At 42.9% G+C, this 25,166-nt stretch overlaps 1 protein-coding gene across 2 annotated transcripts in view; it reads right to left on the bottom strand.

The window, feature by feature from the left end:
* The window catches only part of RAI2 (retinoic acid induced 2), a 388,083-nt gene that overhangs the window by 321,163 nt on the left and 41,754 nt on the right, over positions 1–25,166 (bottom strand). For both annotated transcript variants that reach the window (XM_060137085.1, XM_060137086.1), the window contains exon 2: positions 22,183–22,350. The gene's annotated coding sequence lies outside the window, so the exon portion shown is untranslated. The remainder of the gene's footprint in view (positions 1–22,182; positions 22,351–25,166) is intronic.

Genomic DNA, 25,166 nt, shown 5'->3' with positions numbered 1-25,166 from the left:
AAAAACTCGACTATGGTGACGGTTGCACAACTTGGTAAATTTACTAAAAAGTCATTAAATTGTACACTTAAAATGGGTGGGCAGTGTGGGGAATATAGTTGATAATTATGTAGTGTCTTTGTATGGTGACATATCATAACTAGATTTATTGTGATAAGTTTGAAATGTATAGAAATATTGAATCACTATGTTGTGTAAAAGGAATTAACAAGTGTTATAGGTCAAACTTCAAAAACAAACAAAACAAACTCATAGAAAAAGAGATCAGATTTGTGGTTACCAGAGGAGAGGGGTGGGGTGAGGGGAATTGGATGAAGGTGGTCAAAAGGTACAAACTTCCAGTTATAAGTAAGTACCAGGGATGTAATGTACAGCATGATAAATATAATTAACACTGCTGCATGTTATATATGAAAGTTAAGGGAGTAAATCCTGAGTTCTCAACACGAGGAAAAAATTTTTTTCTATTTCATTAATGCTGCATCTATATGAGATGATGGATGTCCACTAAACTTGTTGTGATAATCATTCCATGATGTATGTAAGTCAAATCATTATGCTTATACCCTAAACTTATACAGTGTTTTATGTCAATTATATCTCAGTAAAACTGGAAGGAAAAATATTTTAAGGTTAAAAAAATGGGTGAATTTTATGGTATGTAAAGTACACCTCGATACCACTGTTTAAAAAATTAGTAGAAATTGTTAAAGAGTTCCATTTTACATAGCACCAGCCACTCCTTTCTCCAGCTCAGCTGATTGGGGTCCCTTTGTGGTCTTCAGCCTCGTGAGGCCCCTACAGTCCACTCAGTTCCCCGGAGGGCTGGTAGGGGTACCTTCAACTGCACTGGCCAGGTTTCCACCACTCTTAAACTTGAATGGACACTGTGCAGAGATGCCGGGCCATCCGGGGGACAATTCCCACCAAAAGCCTGCTGAATCCTGCCACAGCAGACAGGTAGTTCTTACATATCTCTGGGTTGTGTCAGGACAGTCACCCTGGGGATGGGGATGGGATTCAAGTGGGAAGGGGGGTTCTCTTGTTCTCAAGCAGCTGGCATTCTGTTCTGGTTTCAGGAATACTGAGTCCCTGGGAGTCCTTCTAATCTCCTTTCCCCATAACCCCAGTTTGCTCCATTTTCTTTCTTAAACCAAAAATACTTTCAGAGCAGTCACTGTGTACAACAAGCACTGCATTTATCATTATTATGACTATTATTATCATTATTTAACAAACATATGGCACTTACTCAATGCCAGATACTCTTATTTATTTATTTTTACTTATTTGGGCTGTGCCGGGTCTTAGTTGCGTCATGTGGGATCTTTAGTTGCGGCATGTGGGCTTCTTAGCTGCAGCATGCGGGCTTCTTAGCTGCGGCATGCAAACTCTTAGTTGCTGCATGCATGCGGGATCTAGTTCCCCAACCAGGGATCGAACTTGGGCCCCCTGCATTGGGAGCACGGAGTCTTACCCACTGGACCACCAGGGAAGTCCCAGATACTCTGCTAAGGGCTTTACAAATGCTAACTCATTTAATCCTTGTAAAAATATGAGAGCGGTACACTATCACTATCCCCATTTTAACAGATGAGGAAGGAGTGACTTGTCCAAGGTAAAAATTGCAGAGTTGGGATTTGAAGCCAGGCTGTGCACTAGAGTTTGTGCTCTTAACTGGTATATAGCAAAAATATCATTATGTTTAATTCTGCAAATTATTTAGTGAAGTTAGTGCTTCCACCTCCATTTAAGAACAAAGAGACAACTAGGATTGAAAGATTTTTCAATTTCCAGCTGAAGGCTTTTATTCCATTATACCATAACTGCCTCTTCCCAGGTTTTTCTTCTACAGCAGTGTTTCTCAAACTAAAGCGTGCATCAGAATCCCCTGGAAAAATCCCCAGAGTTCTGGGCCCTGTCCGTAGAGTCTCTGATTCAGCAGCTCTGGATCAGAGCCTGAGAATCCACAGCTCTAACAACTTCCCAGGTGACTCTGATGCTTCTGGTCCAGGGACCATACTTTGAGAGCCCCTGCTCTACATCAATCCACTCAAACTAACCCCATCCCAGGAGCATCACTGTAAAGTGATACTAAAATCAGAAAACAAGGTTTTGTTATTAAATTAGCCATGGGCTGCTCAGGCCAACACCAGGGGCAGAAAAGATTGGGCCCACACATTTTTTGTTCTGCCTCTTTCAATTCTAGGTAGGGATGGATCACCCCCAAAAGACTCCTATGCACATTCAAGCTTGAGATGCCTTGCTCTAGTTCACCTCTGAGAGCCTAGATTTCCTTTTGGAAATCTAAATTTCCATTTGGCTGCCACCCACTATTATATACTTAATAAAACTCAAAATGCCTGAATTTGTATCAGCTCCTATGAGGCTTAACGCACAAAGGCCAGAGATCTGGGATCACACAGACGTAGGTGAAATCTCAGATCTTTTCACTGACACTTGAGACTGAATCGTCATGTGTAAATATGGTGGTGATATATGTCTACCTCAAAGCTTTAGTGTGTCGTGATCTCAAGCTTGTAGAAGTGTCCAGCACATATAGGCACTCAGAAAGGGTTATGACATTAAACTCTATGGGGTAAGAAATGAGTTCAACAGCATGTGAAAGAGACCCCAAATGACAGTGGCCTAAACACAACAGTTCACTTCGTTCTCATAAAGAAGTACAAACTGGTGTGGTGGCCCCACCTAATGAACTCGTCAAGGACCCAGGCTTCATCCCTCTTTTTGATCCATCGCCAAGATGGCTTCTCACCAGACCCACTTTCCAGCAAGTGGGAAGAGGGACGTGTCACTTCTGCTCATATCCTACTGCCCAGAATTTAGTCATATGGCCACATCTAGATTTCTGGAAGCCTGGGAAAGGAACCTTACTAAAAATCAAGCGTTTTCTTATTATTAAAGAGAGGGAGAGTGAATTCTGGGGGACAATGTGCAGTTTCTGTACATATATTTCTCTATTGGATGTAGAAAGGCTGAATGCTGGGTAAGGAGGTGAAGAGACTGGGAGAAGGACAAGTACAAGCAAGCAGAGTTCTAGTTCTAGCAGGCAATGAGTCCTGAGCAGGGTTCAGCATGTTGAGAGCAGAAATCAAGGCAGAAAGCCAGATGAAGGATGCAGATCAAGGCTGGATGTCACTCAGCCACGGAACACTGACGGACAAGCACTCAAGTGTCTTCTGACCTTGACAGGCTGAGCCAGCCAATGGGGTCCAGGCAAACTACAGGGAGGAGGGAGTCAGGGTAGGGCTTGGATTTAGACAAGGTCCTGACCTTCTCACGATCCAAATCTCCTCGGCCCCCACCCTATCCTAGTCACCATCTCTGGCCTGAGCCTCAGCAATGAGTCTCCCAACTTGTCTCCCTGGCCCCTGCTCTGGGTTTCCAAATGGTTCTATCCACAGAACTCCTGACTCTCAGGATGCAGGATCCTTTTTTTTTTGTTTTTAGTTTCTATTTTTAATAGCTTTATTATTTTGCAAGGACTCATACATGCTTGTTGCAAATAAAATTAAGCAATATAGAAAATTATAAAGTAAAAAAACACCCTAAGTCCCACTACCCATAGATAACCACTATTAATATTTCAGTAAATATGCTTTTCATATATCTCTCCATTTGCATAATTCACCTAAATGGTATCATACTATGCCTGCTTCTCTAACCTGCTTTTTTCATTCAGAGTATGTTGAAAAGAGCTTTCCACGTCAGTTAATATAATTTTACATCATCATTTTTAATGGCTACGTAGTATTCTTTTTTAAATTTATTTTTTATTGAAGTATAGTTGAATTACAATGTTGTGTTAATTACTGCTGTACAGCAAAGTGACTCAGTTATACATATATACATTCTTTTTTTAATATTCTTTTCCATTATGGTTTATCACAGGATATTGAATATAGTTCCCTGTGCTATACAGTAGGACTTTGTTGTTTATCCATTCTACATAGACCAGTTTGCATCTGCTAACCTCAAACTCCCTATCCGTCCCTCCCCCACCCCCCTGGCGACATAGTATTCTAATTTAGGAATGTATTTTACTTGACCAGTCTCCTGTTAATGAATTCTGAGACTACTTCCAATTTTTTATTGTTATAGAAATTATTGGGAATTCCCTGCCAGTCCAGTGGTTAGGACTCCGTGCTCTCATTGCCGAGGGCCCAGGTTTGATCCCCCATTGGGGAACCAAAATCCCACAAGCTGCATGGTGAGGCCAAAAAGAAAAAAGAAAAGAAAAAAGAAATTATTAACCCCAACTGAAAGATTAGGGAACTGAAGCTCTGAGAAGCTAAATGACCCCTTTTTCAAAATCCAAGTCTAGAACTAAGCTGCTCAGGCCAATCCCCAGACTTCTGACTCTTAAAACAATATTCTTTCCAACTAGACCACAGGAACAGGAAGCTGGAATTACTGACATAAGATATGGACTTGACAACTAAAAATGAGGTGTTTTTCTTAACTGCCCCATTTCTTAAAAAGTTAAGCGTATACCTGCCACAAAACCAGGCATTCCACTCCTGTGTATTTACCCAAAAGAAATGAACGCATACATCCATATAGATACTTGTACGTGAGTGTCCACAGCAGCTTTATTTATAGTGTTCAAATAATGAAAACTACCTAGATGTTCATCAACAGGAAAATGGGTAAACAAATTGTGATGTAGCCATTCAATGGAATACTACTCAGCAACCAAAAGGAAGGAAGTAATGATACATGAGATGCAGGATCCTTTTATTGTGGCCACTTCGAGGTCTTGGTCCCTTTCTCACAGAGATAGCCCTGTGCTGCCTCCTCTTTCCTCTCACCCCAGTTCCCAGGTTTCCAATGGGCTGCACATTAGACTCACCCGAGGAGCCCCACCCAGACCAACTGAATCAGCATTTCATCCCAGTTGACCCTAACTGGGGCCTGGGCATCAGTATTTTAAGAAGCTCCTCAACTTACTCTAACAGTCAGCCAGGGTCAAGAACCACTGCCTTATAAGAAACGAAGTCACTCTCGAGAGCCAGGAAACACACTTAGAGTTCCACAAATAGGCGACTGTTGGCAGAGGATTTAGAATTCAGGTCTTCAGGATGTGTGCTAAAGCAATACTCCCTAACACCATACACAAAAATAAGCTCAAAATGGATTACAGACCTAAATGTAAGGCCAGACACTATCAAACTCTTAGAGGAAAACACAGGCAGAACACGCTATGACATAAATCACAGCAAGATACTTTTTGACCCACCTCCTAGAGAAATGGAAAGAAAAACAAAAATAAACAAATGGGACCTAAGGAAACTCCAAAGCTTTTGCATAGCAAAGGAAACCATAAACAAGACCAAAAGACAACCCTCAGAATGGGAGAAAATATTTGCAAATGAAGCAACTGACAAAGGGTTAATCTCCAAAATTTATAGCAGCTCATGCAGCTCAATAACAAAACAACAAACAACCCAATCCAAAAATGGGCAGAAGACCTAAATAGACATTTCTCCAAAGAAGATATACAGATTGCCAACAAACACATGAAAGGATGCTCAACATCACTAATCATTAGAGAAATGCAAATCAAAACTACATTGAGATATCATCTCACACCAGTCAGAATGGCCATCATCAAAAAATCTACAAGCATTTCTCTAACTTTAAAGTGCAAAGAAGTAACCACAACGGTGGGGGTGTGTTAAAATGCAGATTCTACTGCATGAGGTCTGAGGCGGAGCCAGAGATTCTGCGCTTCCGCTTCCGACAAGCTCCCAGCTGCTACTGCTGCTGCTGGTTCCCCACCATACTTAAGCAGCAAGGCAATAAGCTGTGTGGCTTTCAAAACCAGAGGAGAGACAGAGAGTGGCTGTAAGTGACACTGCTGCCATCCCCAGTGCACATTAGCTTTCTAAGTTCAGCACCCACAGGGTCTTTATTCCCTCCCGAGAAATGGGCAACCCCTAGCACTTTGAGGGTGCAGGCCCTCTGATGCAAGGTGAGGCAGGAAGTCTGGCCCGGGCCCATTTGCTTCCGGGTTCCCCTATAACTTAGCATCTTCCAGTCGTCTCTGCCTCTGGGTTTCCTGGAACCAGATGCAGGCAGCGTTTCCTCCTGCCTCTGGCCCCGCTCCTGCTAAACTGGGGCTCAGGTTTTCAGCCCGACCTCCCTTGCCTTGTCCTCAGTGTTGTGTGGCCTCCTGTTTTCATGCCTCTGTTTCTACCTGACTCTGTCAAGCTCAGTCCTCTCCTGATTATTCAACCTGCCATCAACTTTGGCCCATTAAACACAGATTCTCTGGTCCCAAATTCACCTTGTTTTAATAAAATGACTCAGTCAGGTTCAGAGTTCCGTGCCTTTAAGGCCAACGGAGATCTTTCTAAGCTTTCAAAGGAGAGTCCTTGTAAAACCAAAAACTGTGCACCCAAATTCACTGGGATGACCTTGTCAATTCCTTCTCTCCCATCTCCATCCACATCAACACTGATTCCAGGTTTGTCCCAAAGACCTTGGCTCTCATATTCAAACTTACCTCTCCTCATTTGTGCTTACCTGGGGTCTGATGACTTGGCTTGACTCTCCCATCTCTCCAGCTCTCGTGTCTGGCCTCAGCCCTGTCCCTATGTCCGGTCCCATAGCTCCCCTCTTGGCATTGACCATTTGAAGTCCCACTATAGAACCCACAATGGGACAATTGCACAGCACCAGCACACATCACTGTGAGCCATGCTGCCCCACCTTGCACCTGGCAGCACCATCTCCTTTACTTACAGAATCCTGCCAAGTAGAACAAGGCACTACGGTGGCCTGAAACCCAGATGAGTGCCACCAGGTGCAGTACCTTTCAGTGAGGAAGCATAATGATTTTGCAGTCTTGTGGAGAAGTGATAATATTATAATTATGTAAGATGTAACCACTGGGAGAAACTAGGAGTCTAATCAGACCTTTCTAGGCTATCTTGGCAACTTCCTGTAAATCTATAATTATTTTCAAATAAAAATTTTTGAAAAAGCAAAAGGGAGAGGGGGTAGAGAGAGGAAACATGCAAACTTTAGTGTGCATATAAATTGCCTGGGGGATTTATTAAGCTGCAGATTCAGATTCAGTAGGGCTAGGGCAGGGCCTGAGACCCTGTGTTTTCTAACTAGCTCCCAGGGGATGCCGAAGCTGTTCACAGACCTTCCTTTGACTACCAAGGTCATAGAACATGCTTTTTTAATGAAATGTTTCGGTCAGCCAAAAATTAACATGCTTTTAAAATATATATATATATCTAGGTCAATTTGATACCATTTTCAAAACTCCTAACTGGGCACAGTTACTGTATAAAATACATTCTATCACCTCCAGTTTATCTCCATCATCAAGTATAATAGTTCTTTCACACTTGCGCTGAAGTCTTCCAATGGAGTTAGATACCTCCCAGCTCTGAGTCTCTCTCCCTCAGCCAGAAGCAGCCCAGGTCCCCTTCATGACTGTTGGGGCCCAATAGATAGGTTATCTTGACAGTTCCTTGGGCCTTGGCCATAAGAATAAGGGTCTGCCTTCCAGTAGCCTAGGCCCTTGTGAACTAAAATTTTCCTGGTAGCATATTCCTTTGGGGAAAGGGCTGTGCCCTTCTGTCCTGCATTAACTGAGACACTAGCCAAGTGACTGGCACAGGCCAGACTCTTACCATCATAGACGACATGGGGAGGGGGGCAGAACCTGGGAGGAAGCTCCAGGAAGGATCAGGACTGGCTTCAAGCTTCAGGTGTAGAAAACTCAGAAACAGGTGAAAAGGACCCAGAAAAAGGATTGCAAACAGACTTTGACTGGTCTTTATCTGCAAGTGGGGGATGGGTGTGTTGGGTGGGAGTAACGAGCCAGAGAGACAACAGACACTCACTGCCCCTCAAATGTTGTGTCTTCTTTCTAGATTTTATATGAACTCAAACCTGCATTCACTGCCCCTAGAGGAAACTATTCCTGTGACAATTTGTTACTGACATAAAGTTTAGAATTAAAAATATTCTCAGCCCCCAATGTGTCCATCAACGGATGAATGAATAAAGAAGATGTGGTATCCCAGCTATAAAATTAATAAGTCCTGAAGATGTAATGTACAACATGGGGACTATAATTAATAATATTGTATTGTATACTTGAAAGTGGCTAAGACAGTAGACCTTAAACATTCATTACACGGAAAAAAAATTCTATAACTGTGTAGTGATGAATGTTAACTAGACATTATGGTGATCATTTCGAAAAATACACAAATATCAAATCATTATATTGTACAACTGAAACTAATAATAATGTTATATGTCAACTGTATCTACTTTTTAAAAAAGATATAAAGAAATAAATGAGAAATGTATGTGGAATGCTTGGCACATTGTTTGTAATTGAAGTATGGTTGACTTACAATGTTGTGTTAGTTTCAGGTGCAGCAAAGTGATTCAGTTATGTAGATATATAGATATAGATATATTCTTTTTCAGATTCTTTGCCATTACAGGTTATTACAAGACTTGGCACATTGGTTTTTAGTACACTGGCACATTTTTAATGCTCAGAAATATGAGATATGGTTGGTGTTATTACGATTGGCGTCACATAATCACTAGATTGTCAGCGCCCTAAGGTTGTCTTTATTCATCTCCAAATCCTCATTACACCTAGTACTGTCCTTCCACATCAGAGGTGCTAAATAAAGTGATCTGCATAATCAAACAAAAGATGTGCTACACACACACACACACACACACACACACACACACACACACAGAAGAATACTATTCAGCCATGAGAAAGAAGGAGATCCTGCCATCCGTGACAACATGGATGGACCCTGAAGGCATTATGCTAAGTGAAATAAGCCAGACAGAGAAAGACAAATATTGCATGCTATCACTTGTAAGTGGAATCTAGAAAAAGTCAAACTCATAGGAACAGACAGCAGAAAAGTGGATTCCAGGGGCTGGAGGGAGTGGCGTAGGGGAAGTAGGGAGAGGCTAGTAAAGGAGTACAAGCTTTCAGCTGTAAGATGAATAAGGTCTGAGAATCTAATGTAAAGGATGGTGATTATAGTTTATAACACTTTATTGTATAACTGAAATTTGCTAAGAGAATAGAACTTAAATGTTCTCACAGAAAAAAAAGATAAATATGTGAGGTGATGGATGTGTTAATTAACTAGATGGGGAAAACCTTCCACAACATATACATATATCAAATCATCACAATGTACACTTTAAATATCTTACCATTTTACTTGTCAATTATAGCTCAGTAAAGCTGAAAAAAATCTCAGCTCATACCTGAATATTCTAAAGGTGCAAAATCCATAGCAACTATTTATAAACTACATTTAACTAGAGACTAAAAGAGAAAGTTGAAAGGTAATCTCTCAACAATCATAAACCCAAAATTTATTTACATACATAAAAAACCACACGTGCTTATTCATAACCTCTCTTTTTACTACCACATCTGGAAGAAAGAATCTGAAATTAAAATGCAATCAAGTCGTTAAAAGCTTTTGAGAATCAGATCTCCCACAATTCCATCAGTGCACACTAACTGGCGACACCAAGAAATGAACCTACATATGAACCAAATCCTTGGCATATGCCCGGTACTCAAAACCGAGAGCAGGAAAACCAGTTCTGAAAGTTTCGGAATGAAAATGAGAAAACAGAAACAAAGCACACGGAAGAGTGGAGATGATCTGGGATCGGTTCAGATGAGCGGTTCAGATGAGATTAATGAATAAAAATCATACAGGCGCCCAAATATGCTACATTAGCAACAGTTTGAAATGGGGAAAATAGAGCTCTCAGAAGATTACCACATAAGACACCACATCTCCCCAAATACTCCAAGTAAAATTTACAACTTCAATTAGAGAATAGCTTGATACTGAAACATCAGCTGAGCAAGGAGATTTACGCAGCCATGAACTTGAGTTTGAGAGGCCTAGGCTGGCCACATAGCCCTGTTTACACTTTCTCACATTGCACCACACTGTGGATTACATTTAAACTCCAGGTCACAGGGGTTGGGGGGCAGGGGGAGAGGGCGCAACTTCCCCCTCCCCCCCGCTTCAATACAAGTGAAGGCCCCCAACACAGAGCCAAGCACGAGGCAGGCTCGTGCTGAACTGCCCCTCACCTCCTCCCCAGCATACACCCTCCAGATGCCCAGGGCAAAATGTGGGGTCTCTGTTATCGAAATACTCATTTCACAAGCAATCAGAAGAAAGACTGTAATGGAAAAACAGCTTCTTTATCCTTGCCGGTTCTCAGCTTTTACAAAGTTTGTTTATAGTGGAGTATAAATTAACCCAAGAAATTGAAATTGGATATAGCTCAGGCCTCCGAAGGCGACCCCAGTGGGCGGTGATCTGGGAGAGGCTGCCCTGTCTTGCCAGAGTTCTGGGAGGGTAAACCAAACGCAACCAGCCTCCTGCCTCCGCCTGGTCCTCTGGCAGCCCCACACACTCCTGTTTCCCCACCCCCAGCCCACCGTCAGCTCTCAAAGCTGCTGAGATCAGAACGACTCTGGAATCGCTAATACCAAACTTCTTACTTCACTGAAAGATAGAATTCAGAGCTCACCATGGGCAAAATCGCCAAGTACACAGAATTTGTGTCTTTCAACCCATCTCCCTCTTTCCCAGATAACATTTGCTTTTTATTTTTTTAACATTTGCTTTTGAATAGCTGCTTCCAAGGGCTCACCCGTCCCCCCAGGCCTTTCCTCACACCAGGAGAAGGCTACCTCCTCAGCCTCTGCATGGGGCACTTTATCTTCTTCAGGGAAGCTCCACTGCGAGGAAATATAGTCCATACACTTTCTCAGATGGGCAACAGCTCTCTGAAATGAAATTCTCCAGCGTGATCAAGTGAATACGCCCCCAGAATGTAAAGGCAAAATAAAGTTTGCCTGATAGGAGAATGGATAGACTTTCTGGGATGCAAAATATTTCATCAATCCCAGGAGCTCTTCCAAAGAGATACCAGCAAAAGAGAAAATCTACTTGGCAGACAACAACACAGGCCACTACGGCGGCAGCTTTCCCCTCACCTTAACAGGATCAGGGAGGAACAAAGAATCCCACTCAAGGCTATTTAAGAATGAGGAAATCGTCAAACCTTTAACTGAAGCATATTGGCTCTAACTCAGCCCTTGGAGCCACAGACTGCCAACTTGTTCCTTTTTCCTTCCTCCACTGCTGGTTGGGGGCCTTTTATTTGCCAGATACTGTGCTAGTTCTGGGATGGAATTGCCAAGAAGTTAGACCCAGTGCCTGCCCTCATGGAGGTGACAGCCCCGCAGAAAACACAGGCAAGAGAGAAAAGCCTAAGGATAAGCTCTGGGTGTAGGAGGCCCACCCCAAATCAGTAACTCTTGAAATGGGGCCTTGCATCCGTGTTTTAAGGAGCCCTTCAGGATTCTGATGCACCTCCCAGTTTGAGAACCACTGCTCTAGGAAGAAAACTTCATGACTCTCTAATCTGTGAGTCCCTCAGTCCCTTCACATGTGGTTTACACACAGGATTTCATTTTATAGTTCCAGGGGATAATAATAGTCTGCAAGGTAGATTATTGCTTAAGATAATGCTGGCTGCTGAAATGAATAAACCTAAACCTAAAATTTCAGCAGCTTAACACAACAGAAATTTATTTCTGGCTCATATTACAGGCCCACACAGGTGTCCATTTTGGCAGTGAGAGGAGGAGAGAATCGGCTCCACTCATTGAGGGACCTAGGCTAGTGGAAGCTTTACCATCTTCATCACAAGGCTTCCACGGTCACCTGGGAGTCAATACAGAGCCAGCAGGTGGGAGAAGAGAGCATAAAGAATTCACCCCTTCTTCATAAGCACCCTCAGCCAGAAGTAACACATATCACTTCCATTCACATTCCAGTGGTAGTCATATGGGCCTCACCTAGATGCACGTGGTACAGAGAAATGTAGTTCCTGTCTGGAAAGCTGCTTCCCAGCCACCACTGCATACTCTGGAAAAGTTGTGTAAATTTCTGATGGGCAGTTGTCATCTCTACCACAGTAGGGGTTACAGTTTTGCAGGTGAACAAAGGTTTAGCCAGAAAAAGAAACTGACTGAAAGTCATACAGCTTGGAAACCTGGAATGGGAATTCAAACCACAGTCTAATTCCATAGCGCTGCTCTTTAGAATACCTCATCATCGTGTCCACGGTCACACCTCTGTGCTGGGCTGAATAATGCCCCGTCCCTCAAAAGATGTACACATCCTAATCCCTGGAGCCTGTGACTATGTCATCTTATATGGCAAAAGCGACTTGGCAGATGTAATTAAGGATCTTCCTGGTGGGCTCAATGCAATCACAAGAGGCCCTATAAAAGAGGGAGGCTGTAGAGTTAAGGCCAAAGAGAAAAAAGGAGATGTGCTAATGGAACCAGAGGGTGGAGTGATGTGCCTCGAAGATGGAGGAAGAGGCCACTAGCCAAGGAATGCAGGCAGCCTCTAGAAGCTGGAAAAGGCAAGGAAACAGGCTCTCCCTGAAGCTTCCAGAAGGAACACAGCCCTGAAAACACCTTGATTTTAGACTTCTGACTTCCAGAGCTGTGAAAGAATAAATGTGTGCTGTTTTAAGCCACTAAGTTTCTGGCAATTTGTTACAGCAGCCCTGGGAAACTGATAACCCTCTCAGCACCATGGTTTTCTGTTGTTTAACTTGGTAACAGACCCCTTTGGGCAACACCTCGAGACCTCTCCCCTCCATTTTCCCGCAGTCCCACCCAACAAGAAGCCCGTCCGTCACCTATGTCCTCCCAGTCCGCCCAGGAGGGGCATAGCTGACAAGGAAAATGATGTGTCCTCATATTATCAGAACTTCACACAGAACCAAGATGTCAATTTAAGCATCATTTTAAAAGTACTAAAAGAAAATAACATTTTAAAAGTTCTTGAAAACAGCCATTCATAATTCTTTTAAAAGCTCAGAAAACTAGAAATAGAGAGGTAAAGGTCTTCAACTTGATAAAGACCACCTATTCAAAAACCTACAACTAACATCATACTTAATGAAAGGTGAAAGACTGAATGCTTTCCCTCTAAGATCAGGAACAAGAAAAGGATGTCCATTCTAACCACTCTTATTGAACATAGGACCAGGAGTCCTAGCAAGCACATGGCAAGAAAAGGAGATAAGTCGCATACAGCTCAGAAAGAAAGATAGAAAACCACTGCCTGTTTGCAGATGACATTCTCTACACAGAAAATTCCAAAGAACCTACAAAAAAAACCTCCTAGAACTAATAAGTGAATTCTGTAAGGTTGCAGATACAAGATAAACACACAAAAATGCTCATACCGTTTACATATACTAACAATAAACATAAGGAAACCAAAATTTAAAACACAGTATCATTTACACTCACTACAAAGAAAATGAAATACTTAGGTATAATCTTAGAAAAACATATTCGGGATCTGTATCTTGAAAATTACAAAATGCTGACGAAAAAATCAAAGAAGAACTAAATAAATGGATGCTCATAGATTAGAATACTAAACTTAGTAAAGATGTCAATTATCCCCAAACTGAAATCTATAGGCTTAGCGCAATTACTATCAAAATCTCAGCAAGGATTTTTGGAGACATAGATAAGACTATAGTAAAATTTATATGAAAAGGCAAAAGACCTAGAATCACTAAAACAATTTTTTAAAAGAATAAAATTGGAAGAATCACTTTACCTGATATTAAGACTTACTATACAGCTACAGTAATCAAGACAGTGTGATACTGGCAGAGGGACAGACACATAGATCAATGGAACAGAACAAAGAACCCAGAAATAGAGCTACACAAATGTGCCCAACTGATTTTTGACCAAGATGCAAAAGCAATACAATGGGGGAAAGATAGACTTTTCAACACATGGTGTTGCAGAAATTAGATATCCATAGGCAGAATAAATGAACCTTAACCTAAGTTTCACACCATGGACAAAAATTAACTCAAAATGGATCACAGACTTAAATGCAAAACATAAAGCTATAAAACTTTTAGAAAAAAAATTAGGAGAAATTCTTTGGGATCTAGGCCTAGGCAAAGGGGAGGGGATGTGACTTGCTGTTGGAAACGTCTTAGTGCTGGCCAGACCCCCGGAGGGTATGTGATAATCCTTTGTTCTTGCAGCTGTCCACATAGATCTGGTCACCATGTTCCTGTAAACCTCCAACAGGATAATTGTTATTTTCTGTTGTGCAACTTTTTATCTCTATATGAAGATCAAGCCTGGGAGGCAGAGCCTTGAGAAAGGGCTATTATGTATATTTCAGGCTCTAGGCAACATTCTTTTAGGAAGGTGCAGAGCCAGCATGACTAAGCACAGGCAACAGAGCACAAAGGTTAGAGCTAAAGGAATAGATCCAATATGGAGTCAGGTTTGTTCTTCTTCTCTATTACAAGAGGACCAGACATTTCACCAAAGATAATTTAAAGATGACAAATATGCACATGTAAGGATGTTCAATATCATTAGCCATCAGAGAAATGTGAATTAAAACCAAAATGAGATATTATTGCACACCTATGGGAATGTGAAAATGTCTAAAATAAAAAATAGTGAAAACACTGAATGCTGATGAGGACACAGAGAAAACGGATAACTCATACATTATTGGGGGAAATGTAAAATGGTGCAGCCACTCTGGAAAAGCCTGGCAGTTTCTTATAAATCTAGATATACATTTACCATACAACCCAGAATTTCACATATTCTAAAGAAAAGGAAAGTTATGTTTACTCAAAAACCTGTACACAAATGTTCATAGCAGCTATATTCATAATAGCCAAAGATGGGAAACAACCTGAATGTATTTCAATAGGTGAATGGTTAAAGAGACTATGGTGCCTCCATACCATGGAATACAACTCAGCAATAAAGAGGGATGAACTGCTGATACAGGCGACAACTTAAATGGACCTCAAGGGAATTATGCTAAATGAAAAAGGCAATCTCAAACAACTACATACTGTGATTTGATGTATATAACATTACTGAAATAACAAAACTATAGAGATGGACTGGGTCATTACCAGGGGGTAGGGATTGTGAGAGAGGAGTATGTGGCTATAAAGAGGTAGCATGACGGAGCCTGGTGATGAAGGAAGAGTCCTGTATCATGACTGTGATGGTAATTACTCGAAGTTACACACGTGATAAATTTTCATGAAGCAACACACACACACAAGTGAGTACAAGTATAACTGCCGATAACTGGCTATATGTGAATAAGCTCTGATTTTGATATTATACTGTAGTTAAGCAAGATGTCAGCATTGATGGAGGTGGATTGTAGGATGCACAGAACCTTCCTGTACATGTCTTGGCAACCTCCTGTGAACCTGTAATTATTTCCAAATGAAAAGTTTGCAAATAAAAATAAGAAAGAATTCTTGACAGTTTACAAAACGATGTCACAAGCATCCTTTGATCTCATACGAGCCTCACAGTAGCACAGGAGGATGCATAGAGTAGATTTCAATCCCATCTTACACGTGGACAATCAGATGCAGATAACCTCTGCTTTGATGATCACCCAATCCAAAGCTCTCTCCCCCTTCACCCCACATAGTAGGCATGAAGCTTAATGTGAGGAATTCAACGGTACCAAAAATGCCCCATTTCTTTGTATTCTTTGAATCAAAGCAAATCAGGCTCTAAATACCCATTCTGTCATGCTTGCAGGAAATCCAATCTTTGGCATTATTGCGTTCCCCCCTGCCTTGCCCTGGCATCACACAAAGAACTGGGAAGCTTCTCTGATGCCCAGGAAATAGGCAAAGGGGATCTTCAGTTTACCATGATGGCAGCTACCATCACCATGGTCTTAGTACAGGTGGCATACAGATGTCTCCGTATCCAAGGTTCCAAACCTGACCAAGACATGATGCCCTGGGTGTAAAAACCTCTGAGATGCTTAAGGAAGGTACAATTCAGGATACCAGCATTGGCCAAGTTTCCTCTAATGGAGGGACCATGACCTACCTCCTCTACTCCAGCCATTTCAATAAGAGGTGTTTTTCCAATAAAATGTTACTTCTTATATTTAATAATTACTTATTATTTACGGTTATAGGAAACAAATTTTAAACCAATTTGCATACATGTTTTGTTGCTGTGATACATGAGAGACTGATCAATAAAAGACTGTCAAGCATAAAAATATCAATGTATCACATCAGGATAAAATTCTGAGGGGGAAGTGAAATGGAAATATAATTTCAAATATTAAAAGGAATGAAGCAAAATGTCTGATTGTTAAAGAACTTGTCTTGTACTTTTTAAATGGATGATGGTGGCTGTCGCATCATAATGATGTTTTTTTTCAACATCTTTATTGGAGTATAATTGCTTTACTATGGTGCGTTGGCTTCTGCTGTATAACAAAGTGAATCAGCCATACGTATACACATATCTCCATATTCCATCCCTCTTGCGTCTCCCTCCCACCCTCCCTATCCCACCCCTCTAAGTGGTCACAATGCACCAAGCTGATCTCCCTGTTCCATGCAGCTGCTTCACACCAGCCACCCATTCTACGTTTGGTAGTGTATATATGTCCATACTACTCTCTCACTTCATCCCAGCTTACCCTTCCCCCTCCCCATGTCCTCAAGTCCATTCTCTACATCTGCGTCTTTATTCCTGTCCTGCCCCTGGGTTCTTCATAACAATTTTTTTTTAGATTCCATATATATGTGTTAGCAGACGGTATTTGTGTTTCTCTTTCTGACTTACTTCACTCTGTATGACAGACTCTAGGTCCATCCACCTCACTACAAATAACTCAATTTCGTTTCTTTTTATGGCTGAGTAATATTCCATTGTATATATATGCCACATCTTCTTTATCCATTCATCTGTCGATGGACAGGCTGTTTCCATGTCCTGGCTACCGTAAATAGTGCTGCAATGAACACTGTGGTCCATGTCTCTTTTTGAATTATGGTTTTCTCAGGGTATATGCCAAGTAGTGGGACTGCTACATTGTATGGTAGTTCTATTTTTAGTTTCTTAAGGAAGCTCCATACTGTTCTCCATAGTGGCTGTATCAATTTACATTCCCACCAACAGTGCAAGAGGGTTCCCTTTTCTCCACACCCTCTCCAGCATTTATTGTCTGTAGATTTTTTTGATGATGGCCATTCTGACAGATGTGAGGTGAGACCTCATTGTAGTTTCGGTTTCCATTTCTCTAATAATTAATGATGTTGAGCATCCTTTCATGTGTTTGTTGGCAATCTGTATATCTTCTGTGGAGAAATGTCTATTTAGGTCTTCTGCCCATTTTTGGATTGGGTTGTGCCTTATGTGTTGAGGTGCTCCTATGTTGGGTGCGTTGGATGCATAAATATTTACAATTGTTATATCTTCTTCTTGGATTGATCCCCGGATCATTATGTAGTGTCCTTCTTTGTCTCTTGTAATAGTCTTTATTTTAAAGTCTATTCTGTCTGATATGAGAATTGGTACTCCAGCTTTCTTTTGATTTCCATTTGCATGGAATATCTTTTTCAATCCCCTCACTTTCAGTCTGTATGTGTCCCTAGGTCTGAAGTGGGTCTCTTGTAGACAGCATATATATGGGTCTTGTTTTCGTATCCATTCAGCCAGTCTATGTCTTTTGGTTGAAGCATTTAATCCATTTACATTTAAGGTAATTCTCGGTATATCTGTTCCTTTTACCATTTTCTTAATTGTTTTGGGTTTGCTATTGCAAGCCTTTTCTTTCTCTTGTGTTTCCTGCCTAGAGAAGTTCCTTTAGCATTTTTTGTAAAGCTGGTTTGGTGGTGCTGAATTCTCTCAGCTTTTGATTGTCTGTAAAGGTTTTTAATTTCTCCATTGAATCTGAATGAGATCCTTGCTGGGTAGAGTAATCTTGGTTGTAGGTTCTTCCCTTTCATCACTTGAAATATGTCCTGCCACACGCTTCTGGCTTGCAGAGTTTCTCCTGAAAGATCAGCTGTTAACCTTATGGGGATTCCCTTGTATGTTATTTGCTGCTTTTCCTTTGCTGCTTTTAATATTCTTTCTTTGTTTTTAATTTTTGATAGTTTGAGTAATATGTGCCTTGGCATATTTCTCCTTGGCTTTATCCTGTATGGGATTCTCTGTGCTTCCTGGACTTGATTGACTATTTCCTTTCCCATATTAGGGAAGTTTTCAACTATAATCTCTTCAAATATTTTCTCAGTCCCTTCCTTTTTCTCTTCTTCTTCTGGGACCCCTATAATTCGAATGTTGGTGCGTTTAATGTTGTCCAAGAGGTCTCTGAGACTGTCCTCAATTCTTTTCATTCTTTTTTCTTTATTCTGCTCTGCAGTAGTTATTTCTACTGTTTTATCTTCCAGGTCACTTATCAGTTCTTCTGCCTCAGTTATTCTGCTATTGATTCCTTCTAGAGAATTTTTAATTTCATTTATTGTGTTGTTCATCAGTTTGTTTGCTCTTTAGTTCTTCTAGGTCCTTGTTAAACATTTCTTGTATTTTCTCCACTCTATTTCCAAGATTTTGGATCATCTTTCCTATCATTACTCTGAATTCTTTTTCAGGTAGACTGCCTATTTCCTCTTCATTTGTTTGGTCTGGTGGGTTTTTACCTTGCTCCTTCATCTGCTGTGTATTTCTCTGTCTTCTCATTTTGCTTAACATACTGTGTTTGGGGTCTCCTTTTCGCAGGCTGCTGGTTCGTAGTTCCCGTTGTTTTTGGTGTCTGCCCCCAGTGGCTAAGGTTGGTTCAGTGGGTTGTGTAGGCTTCCTGGTGGAGGAGACTAGTGCCTGTGTTCTGGTGGATGAGGCTGGATCTTGTCTTTCTGGTGGGCAGGACTGGGTCCTGTGGTGTGTTTTGGGGTGTCTGTGAACTTATTATGATTTTAGGCAGCCTCTCTGCTAATGGGTGGGGTTGTGTTCCTATCTTGCTAGTTGTTTGGCATGGGGTGTCCAGCACTGGAGCTTGCTGGTCATTGAGTGGAGCTGAGTATTAGCGTTGAGACAGAGATCTCTGAGAGAGCTCTTGCCAATTGATATTACGTGAGGCAGGGAGGCCTCTGGTGGACCAATGTCCTGAATTCGGCTCTCCCACCTAAGAGGCTCAGGCCTGACAGCCAACCAGAGCACCAAGACCCTGTCAGCCACACGGCTCAGAAGAAAAGGGAGAAAAAAAGAAAGTAAAACTAAAGTTATTAAAATAAAGAATAAAAATATTATTAAAATAAAAAATTAAAATGTACTAAAAAAAAGAAAGAAGAGAGCAACCAAACCAATAAACAATTCTCCAATGATAACAAGCACTAAAAACTATACTAAAAAAAAAACAGACAGAAAGAACCCTAGGACAAATGGTAAAACCAAACCTATACAGACAAAAATCATACGAAGAAGCATACACATACACACTCACAAAAAGAGAAAGAGGGAAAAAATATATTTATATATATATATATTAAAAAAAGGGGGGCTTCCCTGGTGGCGCAGTGGTTGAGAATCTGCCTGCCAATGCAGGGGACATGGGTTCGAGCCCTGGTCTGGGAAGATCCCACATGCAGCAGAGCGACTGGGCCCGTGAGCCACAACTACTGAGTCTGTGCGTCTGGAGCCTGTGCTCCGCAACAAGAGAGGCCGCGACAGTGAGAGCCCCACGCACCACGATGAAGAGTGGCCCCCGCTTGCCACAACTAGAGAAAGCCCTCGCAGAGAAACGAAGACCCAACAGAGCCAAAAATAAATAAATAAATAAATTTATTTTTTAAAAAAAAGAGAGCAACCAAATCAATAAACAAATCTACCAATGATAATAAGCTCTAAATACTAAACTAAGATAAACATAAAACCAGAAACAAATTAGATGCAGAAAGCAAACCCCAAGTCTACAGTTGCTCCCAAAGTCCACCGCCTCAATTTTGGAACGATTTGTTGTCTATTCATGTATTCCACAGATGCAGGGTACATCAAGTTGACTGTGGGGATTTAATCCACTGCTCCTGAGGCTGCACAGAGAAACTTCCCTTTCTCTTCTTTGTTCGCACAGCTCCCGGGGTTCAGCTTTGGATGTGGCCTCGCCTCTGCGTGTAGGTCACCCTCTGGCGTCTGTTCTTCGCCCAGACAGGAGTGGGTTAAAGGAGCGGCTGATTCGGGGGCTCTGGCTCACTCAGGCCAGGGGGGAGGGAGGGGTACAGTATGCGGGGAGAGCCTGCAGCGGCAGAGGCCGGCATGACGCTGCAGCAGCCTAGGGCGTGCTGTGTGTTCTCCCGGGGAAGTTGTTCCTGGATCACGGGACCCAGGCAGTGGCGGGCTGCCCAGGCTCCCGGGAGGGCAGGTGTGGATAGGACCTGTGCTCGCACACAGGCTTCTTGGTGGCGGCAGCAGCGGCCTTAGCGTTTCATGCCCGTCTCTGGGGTCCGCGCTGATAGCCACGTCTTGCACCTGTCTCTGGAGCTCGTTCAGGCGGTGCTCTGCCTTCTGTGGGCAGACAGGGAAGGAATCCCCCCTCCTCGCTCACCCCGAAACAATGGTCTCTTGCCTCTTAGGCAGTTCCAGACTTATTCCCGGACTCCCTCCTGGCTAGCCGTGGTGCACTAGCCCCCTTCAGGCTGTGTTCACGCAGCCAACCCCAGTCCTTTCCCTGGGATCTGACCTCTGAAGCCCGAGCCTCAGCTCCCAGCCCCGCCCGCCCCGGTGGGTGAGAAGACAAGCCTCTCGGGCTGGTGAGTGCCGGTCGGCACCGATCCTCTGTGCGGGAATCTCTCCACTTTTTGCCCTCCGCACCCCTGTTGCTGCGCTCTTCTCTGTGGCTCCGAAGCTTCCCACTCACCCACCCCCCGTTTCCGCCAGTGAAGGGGCTTCCTACTGTGTGGAAACTTTTCCTCCTTCACAGCTCCCTCCCAGGGGTGCAGGTCCCGTCCCTATTCTTTCGTCTCTGTTTTTTTCTTTTTTTCTTTTGCCCTACCCAGGTACATGGGGAGTTTCTTGCCTTTTGGAAAGTCTGAGGTCTTCTGCCAGCATTCAGTAGGTGTTCTGCTGTTCAGAACATGCTGTTCAGCATTCAGGAGCTGTTCCACATGTAGATGTATTTTTGATGTATTTGTTGGGAGGAAGGTGATCTCCACATGTTACTCCTCCGCCATCTTGAAGGTCCCCACCCATAATGATGTTTTGATACCAGCAAGTACAGTATGTTTTATTTTTAAATATCAATAGTTACAGTATACTATTATATATTACGTCTTTTAGAATTACAATATTTAAACTTATAAAGGGTTTTAGATATCAACTTTAAAAGTGTGAGGGAATATGTAGTTTTTCAAAATTCTTTTCGAGGACATGCAAGCAGAAAAAGATTTGGAAGCCCACTGATTTAGACCAGTTTCCTCAGTGTGGTATTCAATACAGAGACATCTCTTCACATGGAAAACAAGATGATTTTACTTGGCACAATGATGGTCCACAGACTTCACTTGCCCAACATTTACATCTTCCTGCTTCTCCTCCACCATCTGCCCTTTGCCCTGTCTTATTGTGAGATTCCTCAGCAATGACTCTGCAGTCCTCCCCGATACCTTCCCATCTCTACCTCTTACAGTGCCCCTTCCTGGTTCTTAATGCTGCCCTCAAATGGCTTCCTTCTCAGTATCCTTCTTTAACTACTGCTGCACTTTAATTCTAGCCCAGTCCTCTGCCTCCACCAGCCTCCCCTTCTCCCTTACAGAACTCCTTCTAAGACTCTTCTCTTCTCTCAGCATTCTAGTCCTTTATGAGTCACAGCCAGTCACAGCCTCAGCTCGCCTACAATCTCTCACCCCCTAGACACTGTTCCCTGGTTATACATGGAAATAGACAAACATCATGAAGATGGTTCAGAAGTGACTGAATCTCAAAAACCATTGCTTTAAACATAATGCATGTGGATCTGAACAAGACGCTTGACCAGTCCCTTATTATATCCACACAGAAAAAATATAGACATGTGGTTAGATAAAAATACAGTGAGGTAGATCCATTTATCTGGAGAAATTTGGAATTAGGTCACTCTAAACGTGATGGCATATGATCAGAGCTGAAGGAGAAAAACAGGCAATAAGTGAGGAGAGTAGAGGATGAAGAGATCTTTGTGGGCTTGGCAAATCAGGGAAGCCTACCTGGAGAAGATGGGCTATGAGTTGGGTGTCAGCCACTGCCGTGTTGTAGCTCTGTCTCAGCTTTCTCCAAAGGTCACCCAGATACACTGGGTTATTCCCATTCCTCAGAGCTTGCACATGCCGGTCTGAGATTTGTAGATGTCCTCCTGATACTCTTCATTGAAATACCTGGAAATGATAAACCCGTTGGTATTCAGTGACAGTCTCTGTATCAGCCAGCTATTGCTGCATAACTATTATACAATCACAAATATTTCAGTGTTCAAAATAAGCATTTATTTCTCACACACCATTAGTTTTCCTGGGGCCAAGAAGAACTAGCTTGAGTTCAGCTAGAAGGCCTTCCTTCAAGCTGTAGGTCCACTGGGATTGGTTCCTTGTAATGGGCTGGGCTCTAGTCTCTCCCACATGGGTTAATTCTTGGGCCTAGGCTGAATAAGCAGAACCCAGGGGAAGCTCTTCTCATGAACATGGCCAAAGCATGAGAGAGGAAAAATAGAAACATGTGAGGCCTCTTAAGGCTTTGGTTCAAAACCGAACTTGTGCTGCTTCTTCCCCTATTCTGCTGTCCAAAGTAAGTCTCAAGGCCAAGCCCCAAACAAAGGGGTAGGGAAACCCATTTTGCCTTTTGTAAGAGAAGATGCAAAATTAAAAGGCAAAGGGCATGGATACAGGGAGGGGTGTAGAACTGGGGCTAATTAAGGCAACTTCCCACAATCTTCCATCTGCTTACTTGGGCCTGAAACTGAGCAGGACCCTGTGGGGCTCCTGGGCACAAAAGCCTTTCTGTGTCCCCCATTTCTTTTTTGTAGGAAGTAGGCTTCATTCAGCCTCCATGATCTTCTGTGAGTTCCAAAGGACAATTCAAACAGTTGCTAATCAGGCAAGGGAGGTGATGTGGAGACAAGGGAGAAGCAGTCAAAAAACAACAGTGCAGCCTTGGGGCAGGTTTCTGGTTCCTCCTCAAGGGATACACATAACAATATCTTTGAGCTCTTCTGCAGAACTAAAACCCCCACTAGGGCTTCCCTGGTGGCGCGGTGGTTGAGAGTCCACCTGCCGACGCAGGGGACACGGGTTCGTGCCCCGGTCTGGGAAGATCCCACATGCCGCGGAGCAGCTGGGCCCGTGACCCATGGCCACTGAGCCTGCGCGTCCGGAGCCTGTGCTCCGCAACGGGAGAGGCCACAACAGTGAGAGGCCCGCGTACTGCAAAAAAAAAAAAAAAAAAAAACCCACTAAATGGAAGATGTTAACTACTTGAAGAAGCATTCTTCATTTCAGAGAGAAGGTCACAGTTCAATAACCTCAAGAACCACAAAAGCCCATCGTGAGACCACCTGACGCCAGATGATCTCTAGACTGAATGAATGCAGGCCCTGCACACACCCTGATCCTTATCAGCAACCCTGCCCCTTGACTATAAGACTTCTCACAGACCCTCCCAGGTGGGGACACACAGCTTTGAGGACATTAGCACTCTGTGGCCCCCTTTGCCCGGCAAAGCAATAAAGCTATTTTTTTCTACTTCACCCAAACTCTGTCTCCGAGGCTTAATTCAGTGCTGGTGTACAGAGGCCCATTTTCGGTATCAGACCCAAAGAGCCCACCCAGTCATCTGGCCTCACTCTCCCTGGGTCTTGCCAGGACCCCAGAATTCTTGCTGTGCCTTCCCCTAAACCCCATTCCACAGCTCTTTCCATGCCAGGGAAGTTGGCTGCCAGAGACCTGACTCCATCACCAGCTGTTTCCAAGAACTATACCTTTGTTTATGATCCACTCCATCTCCCATCTACTTAAAGTCCCAGGTAATGATGCTATCTGCACTTAACACTGAATATCAGCAATTCCCATAAGCCAAAAGTCAAGCCACTTCCCTAGCCAGGATACAGTCTCCTTATTTCCTTTGTGTTGCTAAAAATCAGACCAGGGAAAATTCTGTGATGGATTCTACCTTCTCTCTTCCCTGAAGAAACTCTACCATATATTCTGTTTACCCCACTTTTTTGGGTCTCAGACCCTACTGGGCCCCAGCCATCCCCAACTGGGTCCCCTCCATGCTCTAAGGCCAGTGCTGTTTTATAACGTATGTGTGTTTATAAGGTATGGTCTGTTGATACTTGGCCTCCATTCCCACCTCCTTCCATTGTGTCTTACTATACTAAGAAATCCAGAAAGCTAAATACTATATTTCTCAGACTCCCTTGCAGCTAGGCTTCTGTACATAAACAGGTTTCACCAATGGGAAAGAATACATGGGGCAGAGATCATCTTCCTGCTTTTCTGCCTTTAAGCAGAGATGTGGAGTTTCTGAAGCAGATTTCCAATGTTTAATTTGCACCTCTGGGGTGTCAAGAAGTGCATCAGTGGTGGCTTCCTGGACCCTGGATAGTGTATATTCCAGCAGCAGCCTCTGACCCTCCACCTTCCTAGTTGTGACAGAGGTAGGATTTCTTGTGATACCCTGGCAATCATTCCTGTTTGTCCAGCCCTTCCAACAATATGGTAAGCCCCTTATTCTCTGAACTCAAAACCTTTCTATTTAAATACCTAAAGGGGTTTCTGTTTCTAGCACTGAACCCCAATAGCTACAGCATGGTATCTCTCTTGGGCTTGAACTACAGTAGCACCCATATAAGTACCACAGGTTCTCCAAAAAGAATGATATTTATTGCACCCCTGTGAGCAGAGGTTTTCCAAGAAATGTTGCCCAGACAGCATTTTTTACTCAGCTGAGCCAGGAATAAAAAAAGCAAACGCCTTCAGAGCTTTAGTTAACAAAGAAGCAAAAATGCAGCAGGCCTAAGGGAGCCAGCCTCAGGCTGCTCCCATCCTAACATCTTCGTTTCCTTCTGCTTGGCTGCACCTTGCCATGGGGCCTCCTCAGATGCCCTTGAACTCTCCAGGCTGATGCTAGGAGACACGAGACCATTCCTGTCAGACCACATGGACAATGCCAAAGGTTAGTCACCACCCACAGATAC

Source organism: Lagenorhynchus albirostris, chromosome X (assembly GCF_949774975.1).
Source record: "Lagenorhynchus albirostris chromosome X, mLagAlb1.1, whole genome shotgun sequence".
NCBI lineage: Eukaryota > Metazoa > Chordata > Mammalia > Artiodactyla > Delphinidae > Lagenorhynchus > Lagenorhynchus albirostris.
Note: the sequence above shows the minus strand (reverse complement) of the source record. Positions and strands in the feature narration are given on the sequence as shown.